The 10,998-nt window shown below is 35.7% G+C and overlaps 1 long non-coding RNA gene across 2 annotated transcripts; it reads left to right on the top strand.

The window, feature by feature from the left end:
• The first annotated feature begins 2,123 nt into the window (after positions 1–2,123).
• LOC143654854 (uncharacterized) lies at positions 2,124–7,295 on the top strand. Of its 2 annotated transcripts, XR_013162007.1 has the most exons (4): positions 2,124–2,228; positions 3,548–3,667; positions 5,593–5,709; positions 7,104–7,295. It is a non-coding gene; the product is annotated as an uncharacterized LOC143654854 (long non-coding RNA). The 2 variants fall into 2 exon arrangements; XR_013162008.1 differs by lacking the exon at positions 5,593–5,709.
• The last annotated feature ends 3,703 nt before the right edge of the window (positions 7,296–10,998 follow it).

The raw sequence follows: 10,998 nt of genomic DNA, 5'->3' as shown, positions 1-10,998 counted from the left end.
TTTGTGCAAATCACATCCTTCCCATATCTGATTACACTACATCTTTGGAAAGAAATAATAACAAAGCAAGGAAAGAAACAAGGTAAAGTGCTTCATTAATTTCTTCCTCTCTTTTAAATGGAGAAGCTCCATCTATAAAAGCATTGTACATGGAGCTACTTTTTAAAGAGACTTTGGGGGAAAAATCATCTCAGTAAGACACAATAGCTTCATGACAATATCAAAATACAGGATAGACAAGAATATAGAAAATGCAGAATACTCAAACCCAGAGGTTTCCTTTGTAAAGGAGCCTCATAAAAATGAAAGTGCACCTTAAATTTATTTAAGCAAAACATGGAACTTGTGTGGTTCAAGATGCTTTCCATTAGAAACATTGAATATAATCAATACAATTATTTGTGGAAAGAAAGCAAGACTCTGGGCTTCATGTGATAAGTGGAATCGTTGCTTATAAAAGGTCAATTTCTTGGCAGTAATGTCTGAAATGATGAAGTAAGCAGTTAAAATGTCTAACTGTGAAATGCATCTTCTGAAATTTCGGATCCAAAATTTGGATCATAATGCAAATTATGATGATTTTAGGCTTTGCTTATAACTATTTGCTTATATTTTATATTTCTTCGAATTTAGAAAAGGCATATTCAAAGAATTATAGAAAGTTAAAGTGGAAATGGTGCTGATCCAGTGTGGTAATTCCAGAGACAAACACTTGCAATACTTATTTTACTTTAATTCTACATATGTCAAATCTGATTTCACAGTCCTCAAATATATGTTTATTTGTCCACTAGATACATATTATACTTCTATGACAGACTTACGTTGCATGTATCTTCTAACAATGCAGAATGTTTGTGTGTATTGTGTATGTTTTATCCTAAAGCCAATCTCAAATATTTTCACTGCCTTATTAAATAGGGGCGTAATATATGGGTAAATCAATGGACACTGTAGGAAAGTAACTTGTCTTTAAAGCAGATAAAATGCTAATTTCCAGATCACACACTGAGCTCACATTCCTCTTCGTTGTTAATATTATATAGCATAATATTTCATTGTTATATCTTAAAGAATTTGCCTTACAGTATAACCACAGAAATTAAGACAGAAATCGAGATAACTGTTCTCACAAGCCGAACAGCTATTGGGGTTAACTGCATGGATGTAATAAGAACTGGAGAGAACGTTATATTCTTACACAAGATTTGTTTTTGTGCGGGTTGACGTGCAAAAGGGATAGAGTTGGTGCAACAGAGCCCAGAGAAATACCTTGGAGTATATTTTTGATATTCTTCCAAGTCTTTATTTCAAACGACATCTTGAGGAGTTTGAATCTATATTTCAAATCTGTTACATATGCATGATAAAAAGACTAGGTTATAATATAAAGTATGTATATATAGGCAAAAAAAGCATATACTTGGGAAGTCTCTTTTTGCTTCCAATACCTATGTCATGAAGCATCCCTGAAGGGTGATATTTACAATGAATGTAGTACTCTTGGTCAAGGGCCATGGAAACATATTTTAATTCTATAAACACCTAACCACCCCTTCTCAGACCTGTCTAAATGTGTTGGCAATCAGCATGAGTTTCTACCATCTGGATAATGTCTCCTTCTTCAGCAGCTTTACTGCTCCCTTTCAGCTGTCTACTTTCTTGTACCCTGAAATGCTTGCATGACCTATTCTAACTTTTCTTACGTTGTTATGCAGAGATTGCCTCCCTCTAAAAATTAAATTGGTATGCAAATGTTCAACTGTATGAATTAAGATTGAAAGGCCCATCAGTTCTCTTTCTCCTTAATAAACACATATGGGTTCTGTCCCTGAGCACAGGCAATTGGGAAGATCTTTTCTGAATAATATTGTATAGTCCTTGAAAGGTTTAGGAAGCGAAAGGGTGAGAAAGGAGGACCTAGACCAGGAAATTTAAAGCAGGCGGGTTTATTTCTGTGCTCCCGGGCTGAGCTCACCCAACCCAAGATAGAAGGAGGTGAGTCAGCGCCTGGGTGATGGCGTGGGGGGTTTTTAAGCAAGGGAGTCAGGTGACTTCCAGAAGGGGCAGTTCTCCGAGGTCAGGTGGCCGGAAGGGGCGGTTCATCAGTTCCGGAAGTCAGGTGGTTGGAAGGGGCGGTTCCAGAAGCCATGTTGGGGGGCGAAACACCCTCCACAGCTCCTTTCGCATTCCCCGATGTAACAGTCCTGATTTAAATTTGAAAAACAGTGAGTTACCCCTAGTGACGAGAAATGGTATGGTAGAAATTGACCAAGTTTATATTCAACGAGGAAGCAGAATATCTTTTATTCCAGTGGACTAGGAAAAATGCTAGTTTTTATAAAACAAGTTTACAAAAAAATTACTTGCTCCCCTTTTTTTGATATGTTTCGGTGTATGTGTAAAACAAATACCAAAGAACTACAGGCATAGACATAAGGTTTCAAGGATTTTTAAATGACAGAGTATTGTCTCTAATCTTTCTTCCTAAGCTAGCTACTTCTACTCTTTTTAATCAAGCCACACGGTACCTTAATATAAAGAAATGCACATATAAAGGCTTAAGCCAACATTACACATCTAAGCCCTTTTTATTCCACATAAAGGCACACATTTCCCCCTTATTTGTAAGAAGGTTAATTTATGGAAATCTCCATAGGACATTTTTAAACCTGTAGTTCTTGATGGAGAAAGACTTGTAGCCCTTTAAATATTAGAGCTGTGCCAGAATGCCCATAAATAATTCTTACTCTCCCACGAACCAGAGTGCTGGGAAATGTGCAGACACTGCAGATTTTTACTGTTTTCTCGGCTTGCATTCATATTACAATAAATGAGGATAGATTTTTAATATCCATTTCTATTACATGCATTAGCGGAAGCTGTGGGGGTAAAGTGAAACATTTCCTATGATTTGAGAAACTGGGGAGGCCCATATGCCTATGAGAGGGTAGAGTATTCAGTAGGTCTGCTGTTTTTCAGAGGAGCTTTACATGTTTCAGGGTTTGCTAAAAATGACTGTGCCTTCCAGCACCATTTTGTTATAGCATTTTTCACTGATATTTTGGAAAAGATGAACCAGTTTCAATAAAAAAGCTTAAACTGAGGGAAAAGTTAAGTCAAACTGACATATACATGAACAGGTTTAGAGCAGGCACTTCTTGACATTCTTTTCTTTCTGATGTATAATTAACAGGAAAAAAATGGCACAGCAAAACTGAATTATAAAGCAGTTGATTTCTAGCCACAGTTGAAACTAAACTAAATCAGATATTCAGGACAACATATCTTTTGGGTAAATGTTGAATTGTCTGTGTCTAAATAAGTTTTCTTTACCATGGAATTTAAAGGTGTAACTTTCCACAGCAGATATTTGTTGGGGAGAATAAGCACTTGATTACCCCTCTTATTTAGCAATTCGCATTATAGATACTGGCCAAAGATAAATTAGGAAAGGTTGGACTGTGTTCCCTGAAGACTTAAATTAATGGAATTCTGCTAGAGACATAAAATTGTTCTCCTGCTGTTCACATCTGTTGCATTCCAGAAAAACAAAAAAAAAAGAAAAAATGTTAACGTGAAGAGCTGATGCTTGCATCCTGATTTGTGCTGATGATAGCTGAAGCTGTCGTCTTGGCATCTTCCACTTCACATTGTCATCAGCAAGGTGGGAACATATCCCTGAATTAAATTAGGATTCAATGAGAAAATCTGATTATTTTGACAAATTCACTTTCTAGTCTAATTTGTAGAAATGCAACTGTTATAAAAGTTATGACAGCAAGATTTGAAAATAGTACCAAAGGTAATCTACCTGAAAAAAAAAGTAATTTTAGAAAAACTTTTCTTCAAAGATCAGAAAGGAAATAATAAATGTGATGCAAAGAATTAGGGCCACTGCCAGTTGAGAAGGGGAAATCCATGCCATAGTTACAGAAGAATGATGAGCGGCATGCCCCCTAAACAAACTCATGCCAATATCTTCTTTCCATAGCTCCCTTCCTTCTTTAAACTATGCTCTTTATTTTACAAAGACCTTTGCTAATCTTCTACCTCCTTAATAGAAAATATAGTATTAGGATCGGGCAATGTGCTAAGAGCAGTTACATGTATCATTTAGCACTACCTATCCCCTGACTTAGACACTATTATTATCCGCATTTTACAGATAAGGAAACTGACACATAAAGAGATTAGTTTGCTTAAAGATATACTACTAACTATGGCACAGCTGGGATTCCAATTACAATCCTCTCTGGAGACCAAACCTAAAGCAGCTGCTATAGGAATGGAAAGGTATTGCTAGGAAAGACAAGAGTGATTCTTACTAAAATGCAGTTGTCCTGTAATAAGGGATGTAAGACAGAGAGGAGAGACCCCCAGGTTTAGGGGTTTCTGTAGGAGGATAAAGAGCACAGTAGGTGGAGAAATTTGGGCAAGATGATGGGTTCTGTTTGAGGAATCTTTGGCACAGTAAAATTCTTCCCTACAGTTTACAGAGGTCCCTGATTTTGAGGAACAGACTATGGAGTAGACAAAATGTAGATGCCAATTAAAGCTTTGGAGGTGGGGGGAACTATTAAGGGTGAAAATAAAGGTAGAAGTAAAAAGGGTTAAATGTAGAAAAACAGCAGTGAGGGTACTGAGAACAAATAGTTATAGTGGCAGGAAAAGAATCGGTGTCCTAGAAATTATGAAGTGAGAATTTAAAGGAAAGGGAGTGATTGACAGAGAAGCCAAAGCAAGTCAAGTTATAGATTGAAGAGTGGCTATCAGATTTAGATATTAGCAGCTGCTTAGTGAATTATTCAGATGCAAAATGAGTTGGAAGGAGATTTTTCTGGAAGAACAGATAAATCAACAGTAATTGAATGAAAGTAGTAACAATACATTCCTGAGAAATTGGACATAGTTGAATGTAAGGATGATAGACTGACAGATGGATTTTCTTAATGTATCACACATATTGCCTGAGGGGAAGGAGAAAATAAAAAAGGAAACATTTCAAGTTTGTTGGACCCTAGGAAGTATACATGCCAGGCCATGTGATTCAATGTCCTGAAATATATGTGTAAAGTTTTTATTCCTGTTTGTGTTGGTTATCCGGTAGGTGCCCTTGTCATGAAGTTTATGTTATGGGGTAGACTGAGTTACGTACCCACTAAAAAGATGTGTTCTTAATCGTAATCTATGTTCCTATGGTGTGAATGTATTTGTAAGTAGGACCTTTTGAAGATATCCTTATTAGTTAAGGTTGGCCAACTGAATCAGAGTGGATACTAACCCATTTTACTAGAGCCTTATTAGGAGAAGTAAGTGGAAGTCAGAAATCAGAGGGCCATAGTGGAACCTGGAGCCAGAAGTCAGGGGAACCTGGAGGAGAAAGCATAGGTGGCAATCAAGGACCTTGACTTGGAGGTAGAGATGCAAGCCAAGGAGTCCCAGAGATGGCAACAAGCCAGCACCTGTACGCTGCACACCTTGAGGAGAAAGCACGGCCATGTAATACCTTGATTTTGGACTGCTAGCCCTGAAACTATGAGATAATAAATTCCCATTGTATTTGTCAATCCACTGTGGTATTGTTAATAGAATCCTGGCAAACTAAGATGTACTGATACAAAAGAAATTTGAAGGATGGCAAGTCGTGTTCCTTGACTGGATACAACAAATAATTCAAGATGGAATACAGGAAGAACACTATTCTAAGTAAGTTAATGATAATCCTCAGCAACATGAAAGGCAGAAAATTATTAGAAAGGCTATAAACAAGATTCAAAGGGTAGTACTGGATCCTCCACAAGTTATGAGACTTTTTCAGTATTAAAAAGAACTAGCAGGCCAATTTCTGGTGCAACAATAATAGATTTTGCAATTGTGAGAAGGTAGAAAAAGTCATGTTGTTACCTCAAGAAGAAATAATCACTAGTGATGTTGGTTACAGAGGAAGATGAATGCAGAGACTTTCTGGGGTGAGATGTAAAGGTTTGGGACATGTATCTGGCACAAAGAGATCATCTCTATTTATTTGTTTTCACTTTTGTCACTTATATTTGCATATACTAAGATGTGTCAACTATTTCTACAAGTTTATTTTGAAAAACAGCACTCCCCCAAATTCTTTCTCAAACAATGGTTTCTATATCTCTTAATTGATTATTTCAGAAATCAACTCCATGTTTCTAGATAATAAGCTTATATTAGTATTGGTATTTGGGGAGAGGGTCTATATTTTAATTTCCACTATGGAGCATAAGTACTTAGTTCTTTCTTTTTTTCTTTCTGTTTTATCCCCTCTTATACATTTCTTCTGGAGTTAATTCTCCTGCCTATTTGTTTGTTTAGTTTTCATATATGCATATCTAATCCAACACAAAACTTTTGCATATTGATTACATCATCTCATAATTAACCTACTGCATCAGTTAATTTATTAATTTCATTGTCCTGTAAAAAATCATTTTAAAAGCATCTGACTTACTATAAACTGGCTGGGCTGCCCCCTGTACCTGAGTACAAATATAATCCTGGGACCTCTCCTTTGCAATATCCTGAGGACCAGTTAGTCACTCTCCTATGTCTTGTCCTTCATTCATCCATCAGTTATTTCATCTATTCAGGCAACTGTGTGTGCAGCATATCAGGCACTCTTCCAGGTGCTGACTATACACTAGAGGGAGAGGAAAAGATGCAAAATCCATTGTTCTCATTGACCTTACATCCTAGTTATACTCAGAAGAGCATTTCCTTCAATAATCTTCTCCACCTCCAGATAAATGACTATTTTCAGGTATAAGGAAAGTAAAGGGAGACTCCTACTGATGGTATAGTGTGGAGAATTAAGTGATTTGTTATAATCATAGCTTAATATGCACTCTTCAAAAATCATTTTATAAATCCAAAATAACTTCTTTCCTTTCCATGTTTCTACTCTCACTTAGTTTGCCAGGCACTAGGTGAAACCTTTTCTGAAACTCTGGATTCAACTTAGTAAGATTCTTCTTAAAAAACATTATGAAATGTTATAATTTATAATACAAAGAAAGTTATTTGAACGTTGAGGACCATACAGAACATTAATTTACTTAATTTTCTTTATATAGATATTTACTGAAGTGAATAAGAATCAGCTTACCAATGAGATCTGTAGATAAAGAAAAAAACAAAAGAAGAGGCCTTTAATACAGTATTTATCTACAAGTTTCCTTGGAAAAAAACCCTACCGATTTATATAAAAGAGAATGACTATATCTTGCATATTTACTGTTTTACATAAATAAATATTCTGAAATACAGTTTTAGCAACTGATTGTTTTTTTTTTTCCATGTACTTCTCTTGCTTTTATGGAGAAAAGGTATTTATAGGTATAAATTTTGAAAATCTTGCACATTTTTGAATATCTTTATTCTCCCCACACACTTAATTGATAAGTTGGCTCACTGTGAATTTTAGGTAGGGAATATTTTATTTATGAGAATATATAACAAGAGCAAAATATAAATATTTTATTTCATTGTTTTTAAGCCATTTAGATGTTATGGTTAATTTATCACCAAAGCTTAGACACTCAATCAAGATAAATATGGTAGTGATACCATTAGCAGAGCAGGAACACATACAGGGGAAATGAAAAATTTTGAAGCAATCTTTGACTAGAGATTACATTTAATTAAAGCAGAAGAATGGGTCCTTTATTTATCATTATTTGTTTGCTGGGCTAAGTAGCCAAGGGACTGAAAATCCAGTAAACCTTATTAATGGACAATAACTAAGAAATAGTTTAGGGTATGGAACCATATTATTGGCACACAGTGACCATGATTTTAAAAAAATAAGTAGAAAAGTGAGATGGATCACTATATATCTGCATATATATTTAAGGAAATATGTTAAGCATTTTATAGAAATATTAGGCATCACACTACAGACTGAGAATATAAAAAGAAATATACTGAAGATCAATTTTTGTAAAAACTAATGTTAAAAATATCAAAGGATCCTAATGAGATACTGAAAAGAAAAGCAATTATCTATATACACTGTGGAAGCATGTGCATTGTTCTAACAAGTTCAGATTTCAAAAGGAGAAGAAAAAAAGATTAAAGCAAAATGAGGTGCGCGGATAAAAGCAAAATGAGGTACACAGGTGGTTCAGTGGTAGAATGCTTGCCTTACATGTGGGAGACCTACGTTTGATTCCTGGACCATGCACACACCCCCACACACCCCACAAAAGCAAAATGAACATTGCCCTAAATCTCTAAATGTATTGACAGTGAAATTAGATTTAGGAGTGAGCCAAAGGTTGCAGAAGCAGGGGAAGCTTTTAAACTTTGCTTCAATCACAAAACAAGAAAGGCCAATAATTGGTACAATGTTTACAGAAAACAAAATAAAATAGAACTCAGCTTTATTTTGCTACATAAAAAATGATGACTTTTAAGTTAAAAAAAAATTTAACATTTTACTTTAGTGTGATGGGTGGGTGTATATAGAGGCCCCCTGTTCCAGATTGATTAAATAGGTTTTTAAATTTGTGTTTGGGTGGAGGTCAGTTACAACCAAATGGGGACCCAGAAGCAACAATGCATGAAGCAAAATAGTTTGTTACTTACAGATCCTGGAAGTGGAGAGGACCCGTAAGTTAAGACAGGAAGTGCCAGCAGCTCTGGGGCTCAAACAGCAGGTGGGGCTTACACAAACAATCTAAGAAGGACCCATAGGATTGTGTCTTTATGGTGGTCCAGGGGTGTCAGTTAGTAGATTTCTTGGGGAAGTCAAGGATTGGCTACTTTAAAGCAAACGTGCATGAAAAGGGAAAGGGGCTGGGGATTAAAAGGTGGTAAAGGTGGTAGAGATGGTAACTTATCATTTGGGACCAGCTGTGGGTTCTGGTTGAAGCATATGGATGGTGTGGGGGCTGTGGACAGCAGTGGTTGGGCAGAGACTGATAGGCACTGAGGCCAGGAGGTAGAAGTAGAACAAAGCAAAACTAAAGCAAAGGGCAAGAGGCTCTGGGAGAATGGATAGTAAGACAAACCAAAGATAACAGAGGCTCAAGACAGTACCTATGTTCTAGTTTACAAGCTGCTGGAAAGTGATATACCAGAAATGGGGCAGCTTTTAAAAAGGGGAATGTATTAATTGCAAGTTTATAGTTCTAGGACTGTGAAAATATCCAAGATTAAAACAAGGCTATAGAAATGTCCAACCTAGGGCATCCAGGGAAAGATACCTTGGCTCAAGAAGGCCAGTGACGTTCAGGATTTCTTTCAACTGGCAAGGCACATGGCAAACAAACCAATATCTGCTAGCTTCCTTTCCTGGTTTCTTGTTTCATGAAGCTTCCCCAGGGGCGTTTTCTTTTTTCAACTCCAAAGGTCTCAGGCTGCATGAACTCTTGCAGTTCTATTAGGAGTGATAGGAACAGCATTAATTTAGTAAGAGCAAGACTTGCTGAGTTAATTTTCATTCTTTGAATTATATTTTTAAATTTTATGGAAACTTTAATATAGTTTAATATCTACATGACACAATTAAAAATGTGTTGATTTTGGCAAGCATAATAAAATAAAGGTCAGATTATTTGTATGTTGTGGAAGTTGTGGAGAAGTGCTACTTTGAGTCTCTGACAACATAATGTCTATTATTCCACTCAGTTTTTTTCTATAATACATTATCCTTAGCATATATATGCTAAAATTTATATCGCTGCTTTAAAAACATTGGATCTTGTTTTAAGCTGTAATTGTTGGCTTCCAGGGTGGGTTTGAAGTCTGTTAATCCAGTGTGGGTCCTACCCAGTGCCGTATGTAGTCTGAATCCTCTACTGTCAAGGTCATAATTACATAGTAATTTTGTTTCTGAATTTCACGTTAAATTATTTGAATATCTAAAGGCCTAAATTTTAAAAAGATCTATACATATATTATTGACGTATTATGATTAACGAATATTGCCAATTTAAACTGCATTTAAGCACTTATTAAAGGACAGAAATGTCGTGGAAAGTACTTGTCAAATGATATGTAAATGCTTAACTTTTAAAATGAATAACAAGATTTAAAGAAATATATATTAATTCATCTATAGCAAAGATGAGGGAGCAAAGGTGATGCTGATATAATAAATGTAGGAACTGGGATCTAACTACAAAAAACAGGAAAGAGATGCTGTGAGAAACAGAGCAAACAGTTCCATAAGAGTATTGAAATTGGCATACTTTTATACAACACTGAGGTATGATTCTCACATTTTGTTTTTGCAGCAAGATGTGCACTTAAAGACATGTAAATTAGGCTAAGCTCAATTCATATATTGTGACAAGAAAATACTGCATCTCTAAATGGAAGTCTATAAGGACATGAATAAGTTGCTTGCATTAGTTAAAGGAGAAAACTACCATGAGAAGGGAATTAGACATAGGATCTTGATTCCCTGCAGGACAGAAAAGTTGATATCATTAGTATTAAAATCCCGTCATCACCCAGCATGTTTTTGAGCCCGTGGTTGGAAATGCTAAGTGACACTGACACACAAATATTTTCAGGGTCATTTGCAGAAAGAGTTTTGGATCAGAAATAGACACTTTTAGACTTGCTCAACAGAAAATGGATTTGAAAAACAAAATATTTGCGTTTGTGGAGGTGTAGTCCCATTTCAAGGCTACAAAAGAACTGTGCTAATTCCATACCCCTCCCTACTACATCCATAGTACAAAAACAAAACATGAAGTATGGTAGTTGTTTACTCTTCTGTTGACCAATTGATTCCATGGAAATTTTAACTTAAAAGTTCAAGGGAATATTGCTATCCTAATTCTTATTTCACAGAGTGACCACCATAAGATTAGGGTGGGGAAAAAAAGCAATATTGGGAAACAGAATATGGAAAATCTGAGCAAATAATTCCAAAGTAATTGGACAAATTTATATATGAAATAGGAGATCCAGTGGGGGGGATATAATTCACTCTACAATAATTTATATTGTTTTTAA

Source organism: Tamandua tetradactyla, chromosome 14 (genome assembly GCF_023851605.1).
Source record: "Tamandua tetradactyla isolate mTamTet1 chromosome 14, mTamTet1.pri, whole genome shotgun sequence".
Taxonomy (NCBI): domain Eukaryota; kingdom Metazoa; phylum Chordata; class Mammalia; order Pilosa; family Myrmecophagidae; genus Tamandua; species Tamandua tetradactyla.
The sequence above is the reverse complement of the archived record's forward strand: the minus strand, read 5'-3'. Positions and strand labels throughout refer to the sequence as shown.